Below are 17,117 nucleotides of genomic sequence, written 5' to 3' on the forward strand. Positions count from 1 at the left end.
TTTGTTTAGCTCTGTACCCCATTTTTAAATAGGGTTATTTGGCTTTCTGGAGTCTAACTTCTTGAGTTTTTTGTATATATTGGATATTAGCCCTCTATCAGATATAGAATTGGTGAAGATCTTTTCCCAATTTGTTGGTTGCTTTTTTGTCCTATTGACAGTGTCTTTTGCCTTACAGAAGCTTTGCAACTTTATGAAGTCCCATTTGTCGATTCTTTATCTTAGAGCATAAGCTATTGGTGTTCTGTTCAGGAAATTTTCCCCAGTGCCTATGTGCTCGAGGCTCTTCCCTACTTTCTTTTCTATTAGTTTGAGTGTATCTGGTTTTATGTGGAGGTCCTTGATCCAGTTGAACTTGAGCTTTGTACAAGGAGATTGGGATGGATCAATTAGTACCCTCAAAGCTCCCAGAGACTAAAACTCCAACCAAAGAGTACACATGGGGAGACTCATGGCTCCAGCAGCATGTGTATAGCAGACGATGGCCAAGCCGGTCATCAATAGGAGGAGACGACCTTGTCCCGGTGAAGGTTCTATGCCCTAGTGTAGAGAGAGGAATGCCAGGGTCAGTAAGCAGGAGGGGGTGAGATGGTGAGCAGGGGAAGGAGGGAGGGAACAGGGGATTGGTTTGGTTTTGGTTATTTTTTTTTCTTATTTTCTTTCTTTTTTTTTTTGGAGGGGAACCTGGGAAAGGAGATATTGTAAAAAAGAAAAAAAAAAAGAAAATGGATCAAAGAGATACAAACTGGAAAGGAAGAAGTCAAGATATCACTATTTCTGGATGATATGAGAGTATACATAAGTGACCCAAACAATCCACAAGAAAACTCCTACAGCTGATAAACAGGTTCAGCAAAGTGGTTGGATACAAAATTAACTCAAGAAAATAGGTAGCTTTCTTCTACTAAAAGGATAAATGGGCTGAAAAAGAAATTAAGGAAATGATACCCTTTATAATAGTTACAAATAATATAAAATATCTTGGTGTGACTCTAACCAAGAAGTGAAAGACCTGTATGACATTCACTTCAAGTCTCTGAAGAAAGAAATCAAAGAAGATCTCAGAAGCTGGAAAGATCTCCCATGCTTATGGATTGGCAGGATTAATATAGTAAAAATGGCCATCTTACCAAAAGCAATTTACAGATTCAATGCAATCCCCAACAAAACTCCAACTCAATTCTTCACAGAGATAGAAAGAGCAATTCTCAAATTAATCTGGAATAACAGAAAACCCAGGATAGCTAAAACCATTCTGAACAATAAAAGAACTTCTGGGGGAATCACCATCCCTGACCTCAAGCAATAGTGAAAAAAACTGCATGGTATTGGTGTAAAGACAGGCAGGTAGATCAATGGGATAGAATCGAAGATCCAGAAATGAGCCCACACACCTTTGATCACTTGATCTTCGTCAAAGGAGCCAAAACCATACAGTGGAAAATAGACAGCATCTTCAACAAATGGTGCTGGTTCAACTTGTTGTCAACAAGTAGAAGAATCCAAATTGATCCATTCTTATCTCCTTGTACAAAACTCATGTACAAGTGGATCAAAGACTTCCACATAAAACCAGATCCAATGAATCTAATTGGAGAGAAAGTGGGAAAGAACCTCAAACACATTGGCACAGGGGAAATTTTTCTGAACAAAACACTAATGGCTAGGCTGTAAGATCAGCTACAGACAAATAAGGTCTCAGAAAATTGAAAAGCTTCTGTAAGGAAAACAACAGTCATCGGGACAAAACAGTAGCCTACAGATTTAGAAAAGATCTAATATCCGATACAGACAAAGAACTCAAGAAGTTAGGCTCCAGAGAACCAAATACCCCTATTAAAAAGGGAGTACAGAGCTAAACAAAGAATTGTCAACTGAGGAATATCGAATGATTGAGAAGCACCTAAAGAAATGTTCAACATCCTTAGTCATTGGGGAAATACAAATCAAAATGACCCTGATATTCCACCTCACACTGGTCACAATGGCTAAGATCAAAAACTCAGGTGACAGCCAATGCTGGTGAGGATGTGGAGAAAGAGGAACACTCCTCCATTGTCTCTTGTGGGATTGCAAGCTGGTACAACCACTCTGGAAATCAGTCTGGAGGTTCCTCAGAAAACTGGAAATAGTTCTACCTGAAGACTCAGCTATATGGTCATACAACCAAAAGATGCTCCAACATATGACAAGGACACATGCTTCAGTATGTTCATAGCAGCCTTACTTATAATGGCCAGAAGCTGGAAACAACCCAGAAATCCCTCAAGAGAGAAATAGATACAGAAAATGTGGCACAGTTACACATTTATTCAGCTATTAAAAACAATGTCTTCATGAAATTCTCAGGCAAATAGATGGAACTAGAAAATGTCATCCTAAGTGAGCTAACCCAGTCACAAAAGAACACACATGGCATGCACCTCATTGATAAGTGGATATTAGCCAAAAAGAAACTAGGCATACCAACGATACAACTCACAGACCATATGACAGCCAAGAAAAAAGAAGACCACACCAAGGTGTGGATGCTACAGTGCTACTCAGAAGGGGGAAATAATCTCAGGAAGTAGAGAGAGGGGGGTATAGGCGGGATAGAGGAGGGGCGAGGAAAAGGGGGGAGTTCAGATATGGAAGGAGATTGGGGAGAAGTACAGAGAGTCATGAATTTGAAAGGAGGTGTGAAGCAGTAGTGGAGAGAGAACTAGGGGTAGCCACTAGTATGTCCCAGATGAGAGGGACCCAAGAGGTTCCAATGACCCAACAATCAGGACATTAACCAAAATACCTAACAAAGGGAAGATAGAATCTGTACAGACCATATCCAGTGGACAGGAATGGCCCCCGGTTGAGGGATGGGGCCATCCATATTAATTATATTAATCCATAACTCCTCCTGTCAAAAGGAAATTCAGGGATAAAGAGTGAAGAAGAGACTGAAGGAAAGACCATCCAGAGACTGCCCTACTTAGGGATCCATCCCATCTGCAGACACCAAACCTAGACACTATTGCTGATGTCAAGAAGCACTTGTTGACAGGAGCCTGGTATAGCTGTCCCCTAAGAGGCTCTGTCAGAGCCTGACCAATACAGATGTGGATGCATGCAGCCAAACGTTGGACTGAGCGTTGTGACCCCAACGGAGAAGTTAGAGGAAGGACTGAAAGAGCTGAAGTGATTTGCAACCTCATAGGAAGTCTGGTGATTCCTCAGAAAATTGGACCTGAGGATCCAGCTAGACCAAAAAGATGCTCCAATATCTCCACTATGCTCCACTATGTTCATAGCTTTTGTTATCAGGAACCAGCACAGCAGATCGTCTCCAAACCCACTATGTCATAGTGTCAGACACTGAAGTGGTGGAGGCATAAGTCCTTCCTGCTCTATACCACTAATCAACAGGCTGAACTTATAGTCCTCACCAGTGCCTTTCAGCCAGCACAGGGACAATCTCGCAACATCTACACAGATTCCAAATATGCTTTCCATATCCTCCTGTTCACGCCACTATCTGGAAGGATCCTCCTTTTCCTTGCCACAATAGGAGGATCAGTAACTAATGCAAATCAAATTATGGCCCTTCTAAAGGCTCCCATGTCCCCACAGCTATTGGAATTGTCCACTGCAGATTCCACCAGATGGATGACTCTTTTTTCTCCAAGGGAAACAACTGAGCTGATGAGGCAGCTAGAGCTCCAGACCATAAAGGCTGAGACCCTTTGTTTGGGATGTCTCACTCTCCTCAGGACATCCTTACACTGCAACCCATATCCCCACCTTCATTCCTGCCACTCCTCAAACTCTGTCCTATCTTCACCAACTCTTTCATCTTAACAGCCAGACATTTTCTTACAGCTTACTCCTTTTTTACAGCTTAAGTTCTTTTTTTTTTTTTTAATCACTGCTTCTTGCAAAATCTGTCAGATATCAGACTCCAACTCAAGGTGTTGTAGCACCCCTTTTCCTACCAATCAGGCTAGAGGCTCCCTTCCTGGAACTGACTGTCATCTTGACTTTACCTACATGCCCATTGTCAAATGTGTCAAGTACCTCCTGGTCTTGGTGGATACCTTCTCGGGATGGGTGGAGACATTTCCCACTACTAACAGAAGGGTTCAGACAGTCTCTGATCTCCTCCTCCAAGAGATCATCCCCCGGTTTCGTGTCCTACCTTCCCTCTAGTCAGACAATGATCCTAAATTTACTTCCCAAATTTCTCAAATTCTAAGGCCCTAAATATCCCCCTGGCATTTTCACATCCCCTACCACCGTCAACCTTCAGGTAAGGTAGAAAGAACCAACCGCTCTTTAAAAAACACTCTGGTTAAGCTGCCAGAGGAACTTCACCTTGATTGGGCAAAACTCCTACCTCTGGTTCTTTTCAGGCTACGAGCTCTCCCCACGTGGCCTTTCCTCATCTCACCCTTTGAACTCATGTATGGAAGTCCAGTCCTAACTCCTGGTCTTTCATGTAAATGCTCTCCCCTCCCAGACCATCTACTCACCCCACTACTTTGCCACCTCCTCTGTTCTCTCCTATGGAACTTTGTTGACCAACATCTACTGCAACAACACACTGTCCCCTGTCCCTGCCTATCAACATTGGAGACCAGGTCCTTCTATCCCCTGCAGACCATTGGCCCTCACCCCTTTCTCCTAAATGGCAGGGCCCTTTTAAGGTAATTCTCCTCGTGACCCCTACAGATGCTATACTCAAGGGACTCTCTCATTGGGTCCATCTGTCTCACCTCAAACCTTTCATTCCTCCACCTAAAAATGATTCTTCTTCATATACATTGACCCTAACAGGACAGTGCTCTGCTAAGCTCCAGAAGAAGTTGAGACCACCCTCCTTGTCCCTAATCCCAGAATATGAGACTCCACTCCAGCAGCTGTGCTCAACCTCACTGGATTACACATGGGTTTCTCATCCTCCCCCTGCTGTTTGTTTCCATCCAGGATAGCCCTTACATCTGGAGAGCCAAGGTTCAAGAAACCCCCACAGATAACAAACAGTCTTTACAAATAGGATCAGGAAACTGCTCCATAGCTGGATGCCAGGAACTGATCCAAATTGCTATCATCCTTGTATCTGTTCTCCCATCTAAATATGATCTCTTTACTTGCTTTCTCTTTGACCAGACAAAAGATCATTGTAAAAAATGGCCAGATGAATATGGGAGCTGCCCATATTGGTCTTGTCAGATATATATGCTAGAATCACAGACCAATCATTTCTTCTATCAACACTGCAAGACACTCTTTTTTTACATAAAAGACCCATAGAATCCCAGGTGGGAGACAGGAGTCCTTGGTAAGCTCTACCGTAAAAATCAACCCAGGTCCCCAGTAAGTACCATCCATATCCAGAGAAAATATGTCTCAATTGCCCAACCCCTAGGTATCGAAAAAGTAGAAGTAATCAAACACTCCTCCAAGGACCTTACCTCTTTGACATCACCCCTCATAAATGGCACTAACTTGTCATTTCCCCTTTTGCTTCAGACCTAGACCTCGGCCTACCAACTCCTTAATGTCATCAGACCTGGTTGCTTTAAAGATTGCTGGCTATGAGTACCCCCTGGAAATAATTCACAATTGCCACTTACAGCCTCTGTGGTGATACTGCCAAGTAATCTTACCTCACTTTTTGTCAGTTGCCCTAACTCAGATGTTGCCATGACTCCATACTTTCCTCTATCCTTCTTTTTGGCATGGCAAACTGTTTTAAGACCTCCGGGACATGTTTTGTAGGAACACTAAGATCCCTACACTGCAATAGAACCACAACCCTTGATACATCATCTCTGCCACAATGCCCTGCAGTTTAAAACACATCGATTCTTTATGGCACTCATCACCTACCTGCTAGGTGGTCAGAAGTTTGCATGTTAGTATTTCTTTTCCCTGAACTAGGAGTAATCCAGGGAAACAAGCCCCTTCCAATCCCAGTTGTAGATATGATAGTTGCCCAAGATAAGAGGGAAGTTCAAGTAGTGCCACTCTGGTCACTGTGGGAATAGCCATAGATGTTGGTACTGGAATTGCAGGGATAATGACTTCTATGACTTAATAAAATGAGTTCACTTCCAAGTTTGACAGCAGTTTTCAAAAAGATGTCTAAAACCATGCTTGTTATCCAGAAACAGATCTATTCTTTGGCAGCTGTGGTGCTTTAGAACTGATGGGGGCTAGATGTCCTGACAGCTAAAGAAAGTGGTCTTTGCCTGTTCTTCCAAGAAGAATGCTGCTTCTATGTCAACCAATCCAGGATAGTGAGAAATAAACTCCAGGAGCTACAATCAAACATACAGAATTTCAGGGAACATGAGACCTCCAGTTCTGGAATTTTCAAAAATCCTATATGGAAGTGGATATTCCCTTTTGTAATGCCTCTCCTAGTCATCTTCCTGGTGTTATTATTTGATCCCTTCCTCATTAATCTTGTGTCTACATTCTTTCAACAACAAATACAAAAATTTCTAATTAAACTATTAATCAGTTATTGTTAAAGGATTACCAGCCACTGTTCACAGAGGAACCTGATGTGAACGTTTACCAGGTGGACCCTGAGATTGAAAGTCATCTACACCCCAAAGTTGACAATGCCCCTAGACTGCAGAAAACAGTTTAAGAGACACGATGCCCCTATTCCCTTTTCATCATCAGCTTTCCCCTCCCCTTTTTTTCCTTGTCTTTATAATAAGAAAAAGGGAGTTATGTTAGTATCAAGAACCAGCACGGCAGATTGTCTCCAAACCCAGTGACATCACACATAGGTGAGAGGGACCCGTGCATCTGTTGCCATGGCAACCACCATACATTCCCAGAATCCACTTGGCTCATCTCCCACCTTTACCTGAGAGCAACTACTTCACAATTCAAATAGAAGTCAGACCTCTCTCTCTCATCTCTCTCTCTCTCCCCTTCATCTTCACCCCCACCTTTGCTCTTTTCCCCCACAATAAACCACACATGGAACTGTATTGGCCTGGTGTGGTCTGTATGGATGTGAGCCAGGATCCTAATACAACAATAGCACCTTTATTTATAATTGCTAGAAGCTGGAAAGAACCCAGATGTCCCTAAACAGAGGAATGGATACAGAAAATGTGGTATATTTACACAATGGAGTACTACTCAGTTATTAAAAATGATAAATTCATGAAATTCTTAGGCAAATGGATGGAACTGAAAAATATCATCCTAAGTAAGGTAACCCAATCACAAAAGAACACACATGGTATGGACTCACTGGTAAGTGGATATTAGCCCAAAAGTTCGGAATACCCAAGATATAATTCACAGACCATATGAAGCTCAAGAAGAAGGAAGGCCAAAGTGTGGGTGTTTCAGTTCTTCTTAGAAGGAAGAACAAAATACTCACGGAAGGAAATATGGAGACAAAGTATGGAGCAGAGACTGAAGGAAAGGCCATCCAGAGACTGCCCCACCTGGGGATCCACTCCTTAGACAGATACCAGACCCAAACACTATTGCAGATGCCAAGAAATGCTTGCTGACAGGAGCCTGATATAGCTGTCTCCTGAGAGGTTCTGACAGAGCCTGACAAATACAGAGGCTGATGCTCACAGCCAACTATTGGACTAAGCATGAGGTCCCCATTGAAAGAGTTAGAAAAAGGACTGAAGGAGCTGAAGGGGTTTGCAACCCATAGGCAGAACAACAATATGAACCAACCAGTATCCCCAGAGCTCCCAGAGACTAAACCTCAAACCAAACAGTACACATGGGTTGATCCATGGCTCCAGCTGCATATGTAGCAGAAGATGGCCTTGTCAGACTTCAGTGGGAGGAGCAGCCCTTGGTCCTCTGAAGGCTCAATGACCCAGTGTAGGGGAATGCCAGGGTGGAGAGACAGGACTGGGTGGGGGCATGGGAGAGCACCCTCATAGAAGCAGGAGGGAGGGAGGATGGGATGGGGAAACTGGGAAAGGGGATAACATTTAAAATGTAAATAAATAAAATATCCAAGAAAACAACAACAACAATATCAACCAACCAGACCCCCCAAAGCTCCCACAAACTAAACCCCCAACCAAAGGGTACACATGGAGGGACCCATGACTATAGTTGGTTATGTAGCAGAGGATTGCCTTATCTGGCATCACAAGGAAGATAACCCCTTGGTCCTCTGGAGACGGGGAATGCTAGGGTGCTAGCCAAGAGTGGGTGGGTGGTTAGGGGAGTACCCTAACAGAAGCAGGGGCGGGGGGAGGGAGGGTTGTGGAGGAGAAACTGGATATGGGGATAACATTTGAAAATTAAATAAATAAAATAACCAATTTTTCTTTTTTACAAAAAAAGCTCTATATGACCAACCTAGCCTATGTGATTGATAATAAAACCAAAAAATTCAAAGTATTTCCATTAAAACCAGGAACAAAACAAGGGCTATTCTTATCCAATGTAATGCTTGATGACTTAGCTGGAACCATAAAACAAGAGAAAAAAATCAAAGGGCATAAATAGAAAATGAAGGACTTAAAGTATATAATTTTTACAAATAATATGATTTTATTCATAAGAGACCCTAAAGACTCCACCAGAAAACTCTTAAAAATTTAACTCTTTCAGAAAGAAAAAGCAGGATACAAAACTTACATACAAAAATCAATAGCCTTCTGATATAGTAACCACAAACATGCTGAGAAAGAAATCAGGGAAACAATTTTACTCCTGATTGCAATAAACAAACACTTTTTTTTACAGGGGTTTGGAAGATGGGATCAGTTGGTCAAATGGCAACCACACAAACATGAGTACAGCTACGTAAAAGCCAGCTACATTGGCCTGTACTCTAGCTGCATCTCTTGAGGGCAAGAGATGTGGCAGAGACCAGTAGTTCCCTGGAGCTCACTGACCACTCAGCCTAGCCAGTGGGAGCTCCAGATCAGTGAGACACCCTCACTGATTTTTGATTTTGAAATTTTTGATTAAGATCTCAAGAATATATGAGGATAATCATAGTAATCAAACAAGACAGTTTCAGAATGACAAATAAAACAGAAAGATCACAAATTAAGACCAGCCTGGGCTACACTGTGAGTCTCAACCCAGCCAACTCTATATGGCAAACTCATCTCAATTTTCAAAATAACATTGTTCATACACATTGATGAGGATACATGTATTGGTAAGGATGGGGGGATAATTTGCTACAATCTAGGAGCAAATTTTCAGAAGGCAAAGTCATAAAAATTATCAGATTTGTAAATTCACTCTACTATATGCTATTTATAGAAATAACTACAAGTAATCAATGAGATCTATAAGTAATCAAGGGCATCCACTTGCTATGTCACATTAATTGCAACTAATTGAAGAAAACTTCAATGTTCTGTAGCAGGAAACTTGAACTACATTATGATACCATGTGAATACTGAATTCAAAACAAGGCTAGAGCTTGGCTTCAAAACTGTTTAATTTTTTTTTTACAGTGTCATGAATTGATTTAATACCTTTTAAATTTAAGAATACCAGGAAGTCTGCTGTTTGCCTTTCTTAAGAATTGACTTCGTAAACAAGACCTGAACAATGACAATATCAAGAGACTTGATAACATGGAAGAAGGAAAGCTACAGGCAACTAATGACTGGTGAAAGAGAGCAAATTAAGTGCTCCCATGATTGGTTATCTAATACAAAGCAGTTAGCCCCCAAATCATATACAAAGATGGACTCAGCAGCTTGTATTTACATATGTAACTGTGTATGAAGGTGTGTGTGTTTGTGTGTGTCTGCATGCATGTGTGCAAGAGAGTGTGTATGTGCTCCTGTGTATATGCATGCATGTGTGTGCTTAGGTGTGTGTGCATATGTCTGCAGGCGTGCATGTGTTCATGCATATGTGTTTGTGTGTGCGTGTGTAACAATAATAAGGTAAAAGTGGCTATCAATTTGACAGTGGAGGAGCATGAGAGGAAGGGACATGGAAGGAGCTGGAGGAAAGAAAGAGAGGGGAGAAGTGATATAATTATAAATATATATAAAAATGATAATCAGCCGGGCGGTGGTGGCACACGCCTTTAATCCCAGCACTTGGGAGGCAGAGGCAGGTGGATTTCTGAGTTCGACAGCCAAGGCTACTCAGAGAAACCCTGTCTCGAAAAACCAAAAAAAAAAAAAAAAAAGATAATCAAATAAATTCTAGCTATGTTCTCAACATCAGCTCAGAGTTTCATATTTAGCAGGCCTGTTACAGTGTGGCTTGCCTGTAATCCAAGTCCTAGGCACAAGCTACTCATAAATTTGAGGCTAGTCTAGCAACACTGTGAGACCCTGCCTCAAAGGAGAAACAATTCAAATTTCACATTTACCTTGAATCGCAAGTGCACTTGATGATCTCTTCTCTTGCCAGTGCTTTCACTTCTGACTCTTGTTATTTCTCATTTCCAGATAACTGTTCTCACAGGCAACTTTGGCCTGTGGTAGTGATTGCCCAAACTAAAGCAGTCTATGCTCACCAGGGAAGAGGTTGGCAGTGCTCAGAATAACAGAGTAAAAGAAAGTCAGGGACTTGCCCTCTGCCACGTTACTGTGACTGTGTGTTTTCATATCTCCCAGCCAGGACTGCTACTGCTTGGCCATTTGCAGTGAGGTCCAGGAAACTGGAATATTCTAGAAAAGGCATTACTCACACAGGATTGTATCAGATATCGCCTGTATCAGATTGGGTTTCTTTGAGGGTAAGGACACTGTTTTCAGGGCCCCTTCAAAGATCACATGAGGGCCTCCACATAGAAACTTGGGGAGTGGCTTTACTACTCAACCTCCATTCAATACACCCCAGTTCTCCAGCATCTGCTCTCCTAGCAGAGCCTCCAGTGAGAGGATAGACTCTTGGGCTTATAGGAAATAATTCACTAGACCCTTAAGTATGTTTATTTCCTTATAAATGAGATTTATAACAGCACCCACCTTCAGACTCTGTGATATATATATATATACATATATACACACATATACATATACATATGCATATACATACACATATACATACACATATACATATACATATACACATACATATATAGTGGTATTTGTGGTATATTTTGGGGGTTTTTTGTTTCTTTTGTCTTAGTTTCATTTTTGTTTTGTAGGGGTTTTTTGTTTTTGTTCTTGGTTTTGTTTTTTATTTTTTATTTTTTAGGGGTTTTGTTGTTGTTGTTGTTGTTTGGTTAGTTTTATTTTGTTTTGGTTAGTTGGTTCGGTTTTTGTTTATTTGATTTGTTTGTCTGTTCAGACAAAGTATTTCTATGTAGGCCTGGCTGCCCTGGAACTCACTCTGTAGATCAGGCTGGATTCAAACTCAGACATCTACCTGCCTCTGCCTCTGAAGTACTTGGATTAAAGGCATGCCTGGCCAATGTTTTAAAAGTCAGCTCCCATAAGGAATATCACCCTAGTATATAATGCTTGAAATTTGCAATAGAGTTACAATCTCATGGCTGATCTCAATTTACCAAAATATATCACTGAGTATCAATCTGGAAGGGATGCACATGTGTATAAATACCATTATAAAGTCTCTGTGTTGTGTTTTATAAGAAAGAAAGAACCAGGATATGTTTGGTAGAGATACAGTATGGTGAGGTGGAAGGGAGTGTCCCTGCAAGCCATGCTGAGGCATCCCTTCCCCCCCTCAGGCAGCAGCCATATAGGATAGTCATGAAGGATATAATATAGAATAGAATTTATTTAGGGCATGGAGAGAGGAGGGAGTTGAGGAGGGAGCAGAGACAGAGAAAGCCAGAGAGAGAGAGAGAGAGAGAGAGAAGGGCCAGATAGGAACATGTGGAGAGATGGGGGGAGGGGAGTAGGGAGAGACGGGACAGAGTGTAAGAGAGTAAGAGAGTAGGAGAGTAGGAAGGTGAGAGGGGGAGGAGAGGGCAAACGGCCCATTTTATAGTGAATCAGGCATACCTTCCTTTTGCTAGGTAACTGTGTGGTAGAGCCTAGAAGGAATGCTAGCATTCCTCCATTTTGGTTTACTTAAAAAAAAGAAAAACTGGGGCTGGAGAGATAGCTTAGCGGGTAACAGCACTGACTGTGCTTCCGAAGGTCCTGAATTCAAATCCCAACAACCACACGGTGGCTCACAACCATCCATAACGAGATCTGATGCCCTCTTCTGAAGTATCTGAAGACAACTACAGTGTACTCACATAAAATAAATAATCTTTAACAAAACAAAAAACAAAAAAAGGAAAAACTAGAAAGATGCCATGGTGAAGCAGGAATAGAGTCATCATGATCGTTAGCTACTTCCTGCTGACTTTGGGGTGACATTGTCTCTGGGAAACCTAAGAAAATGGGGATGGGGAACTGTTCCAGTCTTAAGAGAGTTGGCTGTTTTCCTAATGTCCTGGGTCTGTGGAACCATTTGTGGATAGGAAGGAGCAGGCCCAGTAGAAGTGTCTGTGAGAATAGATTGGAGCATCTGAGGGTGCTTCTCTGGAGTTGTACTGGATGTAGATTTTGAGGAAACATCTGGACTTGGTAAGATGCTGAAACACACATATAGACATTAAAGATAGAGAATAAAGTTAGATTTGTTTGGGAGAAAAAAATTTCTTAGATATACATATAAAATCCTTAGGCCTTGGTGGTTGGGTTGAGGGAGTCCCAATCCCAGGGCACAAGAGAGGAGTCCCACCCTCTTGGATAAGTAGCAAGTGGGAACTTAGGCTGCTGATTGCAGATTGGTACCAGTCAGGTAAGATGTACTTACCTGAGTGGAGTTTACTTGATCCACGAGAGGTAGATCTGAGTGGGTTTTCTGTAGTCTATAAGTTTATAAAAGAGATAAATTTGTTAACAACATGATAAAGATGAACTTAGGAAGACAAAAAGCCTTTTGTGGAGCAGAAGGAGTAAGAAGAGCTTTTCCCTTCTGTCCAGGAGACTGAATATATTACATTTTAAAAGACAATTAAAGGAAACTTGAAAATTTGACGACCTTGTAAATATGATAGTTGATCATAGATTTAGCATGAGAAACACCTTAAGCCCCTAGTTAAAAGATAACCAAAAGAAACATATATTTGTAAGATGATAGCTATAATATTTAGCATAAGAAACACTTTAAGTTTATAGTTAGAAGATAACCAAAGGAAACTGAACTTGTGATTATAAAAGTGAATCTTATAGTGGAATGCTTTATTAGGGATAGACTAATTTATGAGAAATCTATTGGTTAATGTTAGGACAATGGAATATCAAGGAGAGGAAATATGAAGCATTTAGTCACTGGAAACTGAATTTAGATAAGGAAGTAACAGAAGGTTACATTTGTGAAAGCTTACATCTGAATTTGTGTATCCTTTATCGTGATGTCTATGAGCAAGGTAAACCTGTCTATCTTTGATAAGAGATCTGGTAGTTTAAACTAGTTAACAAATTGAATAATGAGCTAATAAGGTGGTGGATTACTTTGGGGTAAGGAGCTAGATGTTGTGGGAAATATTAAAAAACGAACCAGCATGTTCCCGTACATATGCTGTCAACTCTTTGGTCTGGCTGGCCATTCACTAGCTGGTGATGGCCAACCTGTTTTTATCTCATGGAGACTCTGAATCAGAGCTCTATGATCTCTCCACCCAACTTGCCAGGTTCCCACTGGCAGGTCGCTATCATACCAACCCTGTGCATCAAATCTTCCATAGTCTTTGTGGTATATTTCAAGAGAACCCACGCTTTGCCACCATACCTTTCTCTCTCGAACCCAGATGAGCCACCGTGTGAAGGAAAATGCAACACAAATTTAGTTCAAAAACAATGGTAACAATCACTGAGCACAACAACTAAAATCCTAACTTGTAAACCTTACTAAATCTAAATTTTCCAGTTCCAAATCCTGACAGATGCACCATTGAAACCAGGAGACATTCATAGCTACATCTTGTCCTCAAGCTATCCTCATACAAAAAGATCTATGTCTCTCCTGCTTCCTTTCTTCCCTTCTCCAATCTGGAAGTTCTGCCTCCTTGCCCAGTGATTGGCTCTTTTATTTATAAGGGGATTGGTTCACAAGAAGTCACCTGAGTATGGTTCATTCCTTGTCCTCAGCTTCTCCCAGGAGAGCAGAATTAGCATCAACATACAAACAGCACCAGGCCCATCCACAACAGCTAGAGCTCTGTTTTCTAGCTGTCAATATAGTCAGAAATCTGGGAAGAAAAAATTATAATCTAGGAGTCATGTATTAAAATGACAGAGGTTGGTCTATAGTCCACTACCTAAACAGTTCCCAAGTCCCTGTGGTTTCCATGGCAACTTAGGCAGAGTCAGTCTGGCCATCAGCCCCAGAAGATGAGAAGCTTTTTCCTATGAAGTAGGTTCTTGCGAAAGAAATGATTGACTTTATCCTAGGCAATATGAGACATTTAACTCTCTGGGTATCCTCTGCCCACAGTGTATGCCAAGCCCCAGCAGCGGGTAAGGCAACGGAGCAGTGTTTCTCAGTGATTATCATACCACAATCCAGGTAGAATCTTGTCACTGTGCCCATATCTTTTCAGAGACCTTGGGGTTGGGGGTAGACTGTCAGGATTTAGGAGTCTCTATCTACCATAAGCCCAAATGTTACACTTAGCAGACTTCTGACAATATCGAGCAAGAGCCAGTCTAATTACTTGTTCTACATGTATCTAGCAAATAAAGAGAGCACATTGTAGCTTAATGGCAATAGAAAAAAACAAGGCTAAATATATATTTAAGGCGGTGATCTTTAACTTTCTACTATTTAGAAAAAATTATTTACCAAGGGAGGATAAAATGAGAACCTTATCTTAATTGCTAAATGACTTCGACAGGCTGTACTCTTAAAGGCAGCAAACTGAGGACTGCCCATAACAAAGATGGAGTTGAACCTACAGCCAGCCATGCGACTGCCCTTATCTAAGATGATGCTGAAGCAATAGCATAACAAAACCTTATCTGCCCATAGCAAAGATGGCAGTGTCACAAGGTTGCCCCTAGTTAAGATGGCACTAAGAGTCTTGTGTAATCCCTTAGAATGGAGCTGTAGAATGGGACAACATAAGCATGGCAAAGACAAACATTCAGATGAATCTAAGCAGTGCAGTATGAAGAGCCTGTGGAGAAGCTTGCTAGCAGGTAGTGAACGAGGGAGTGTGCAATGTGGCTCAGCAGGGGCAGTGGCAGGGCAGGAACTCAGAAGCACTGGCAGCAATTCAGCAGAACAGAGTACTGGGCAGGGAGGGAGGAAAATGTGAAGGGCTGAAAACAGTCAGGCAACAGCAAGAGAGCGAGTGGTGTGGTTGGTTGAAAACATTCCCTTCTGGGTGAGAGTAGGAGATGAGTTAGCCATTTGTCTGTTCCTGAGTCTGGAGGGCAAATGTGCTGGCAAAGGCGGGAGCTAGACCAGATCACGTGGTGAACTGTGGGCTGAGCTCTGGGCCAGCTGTGGGGCTCAGAACCAAGGGATTTCCAATAAGCTTAGAGTTTTTTCAGCAGCAAGAGAGAACTATTTCCAGGCGATCGAGAGGGATGGAATCACCCAGGGATAGAGGTTCCTTCCTAGAAGAAAGGTTTAATGAGAAAGCCAGTCAATGACTGTGAATGCCTCCATCTTCAAAGACACCCCAGGATGGCTGGGAGCTCAACAGCCCTCGTTTGGGACCAGGGTACATTTACACTGACGAGTGGTGGCAGAGAGCTTACTGATTCACTGGTGTTTCAGTAGTTAGGTCTAGCGATCCGATGGCTACAAAGTCCGTGTGGCAGCAGCAAATGTGAACCTGTGAGTTCCTAAATCTGAGTCGTGGTATCAATGTCATGTTTTATAAAAAAGAAAGAAAGCCAGGATATGTTTGGTAGAGACTCGGTATGGTAAGGTGGAAGGGAGTGCAAAAGTGGGCCATGCTGAGGCATCCCTTCCTCCGGAGGTACCAGCCATACAACGGATATAGTACAGAATAGAGTTTATTTAGGGAGTGGAGAGGAGAGTTGAGGAGGGAGGAGGGGTGTGGCCAGGAACACACAGAGAAAGAGGGGGGAAGAAAGTGGGGGAGAGAGGGGACAGAGAGGATAAGAAAGTAGGAGAGTAGGAGTGTAAGAGAGAGAGATGAGGGGGCAAACAGCCCCTTTTGTAGTGAGTCAGGCACACCTGGCTGTTGCCAGGTAACTGTGCAGTGGTAGAGCCTAGAAGGAATGCTAACAATCTCTACCTCAAGAGCAGAAATAACGAACTGTATTGAAAAGCAGTAATGGATTATTAATATGCATTTGCTTTTAGCATAATTTAATTATAAATTTATATAATTTAATTTCTAGTAATAGCTGCCAGATTTATGACAGAGTCAGAAAAAAATTAAAAATTTTAACAATTGGGCTTTGCAAGCCGTACAGCCTGACTCCAGAACACTGCCAAGATTAGTGCATTGCAAAATGCTATGCACGCATTTTTCCAAGTGTCCTCTTTGATTTTGTTGTCATCTTGACACATCTGGAAAGAAGGCCTCTCAGTCGCTGCATTGCCTGGATGGGATTTGGCCTATGGGCATGTCTTGAGGTGTTATTTGTTTTGGGTTTTGTTGTTCTTGTTGTTTTGTTTTTATTGCTAGCAGATTAGAAATGACATCCATGGGCAGGCACAGACTGTGTGAGAAAAGTAAGCTGAGCTTGAGCCTGGGAGTGAGCCAGTGAACAGTGGTCCTCCAGTCTTCCACTAAGGGTTTTCAGTGATGAGCCTCAGACATTAATATGACAGTGAGACAAGTTGCCAAAATCCCCACAATGAATTAACAATTGAGCCTGAATTTTATAGCATCTGACCCCAGGCTCAATTGTTCTCCCTGCATCTCACTCCTACCTAGTGTTAGTCTATTGAATGCATCAAAGACTCCACATTTCAGCTGATAATTTCTCCTTTTGACTACCCAAGTGACCTCTAAGATATTTATACCTCAGATCATTTGTCACAAGAGTAAGAGCTCAGAAAGCTCCCAGAAATTGTGTTCTTGTAGCCCAGAATAGTGCTTATACCCTCTCTTCCAGGGAATGAGTTGGAACTATGTATTATACACACAGAAACACACACACACATACTGTTACACCTGTGCCTTACCTGG

The 17,117-nt window shown here is 42.0% G+C and overlaps 1 long non-coding RNA gene across 1 annotated transcript in view; it reads right to left on the bottom strand.

The window, feature by feature from the left end:
• Positions 1–6,046, bottom strand: part of LOC116070483 — a 10,091-nt gene extending 4,045 nt beyond the window's left edge. The window contains exon 1 of the long non-coding RNA XR_004110418.1: positions 5,866–6,046. This is a non-coding gene — a long non-coding RNA (uncharacterized LOC116070483). The remainder of the gene's footprint in view (positions 1–5,865) is intronic.
• Between the last annotated feature and the right edge of the window lie 11,071 nt (positions 6,047–17,117).

The sequence above is a fragment of the Mastomys coucha genome, unplaced genomic scaffold, assembly GCF_008632895.1.
Source record: "Mastomys coucha isolate ucsf_1 unplaced genomic scaffold, UCSF_Mcou_1 pScaffold22, whole genome shotgun sequence".
Classification (NCBI taxonomy): Eukaryota; Metazoa; Chordata; class Mammalia; order Rodentia; family Muridae; genus Mastomys; species Mastomys coucha.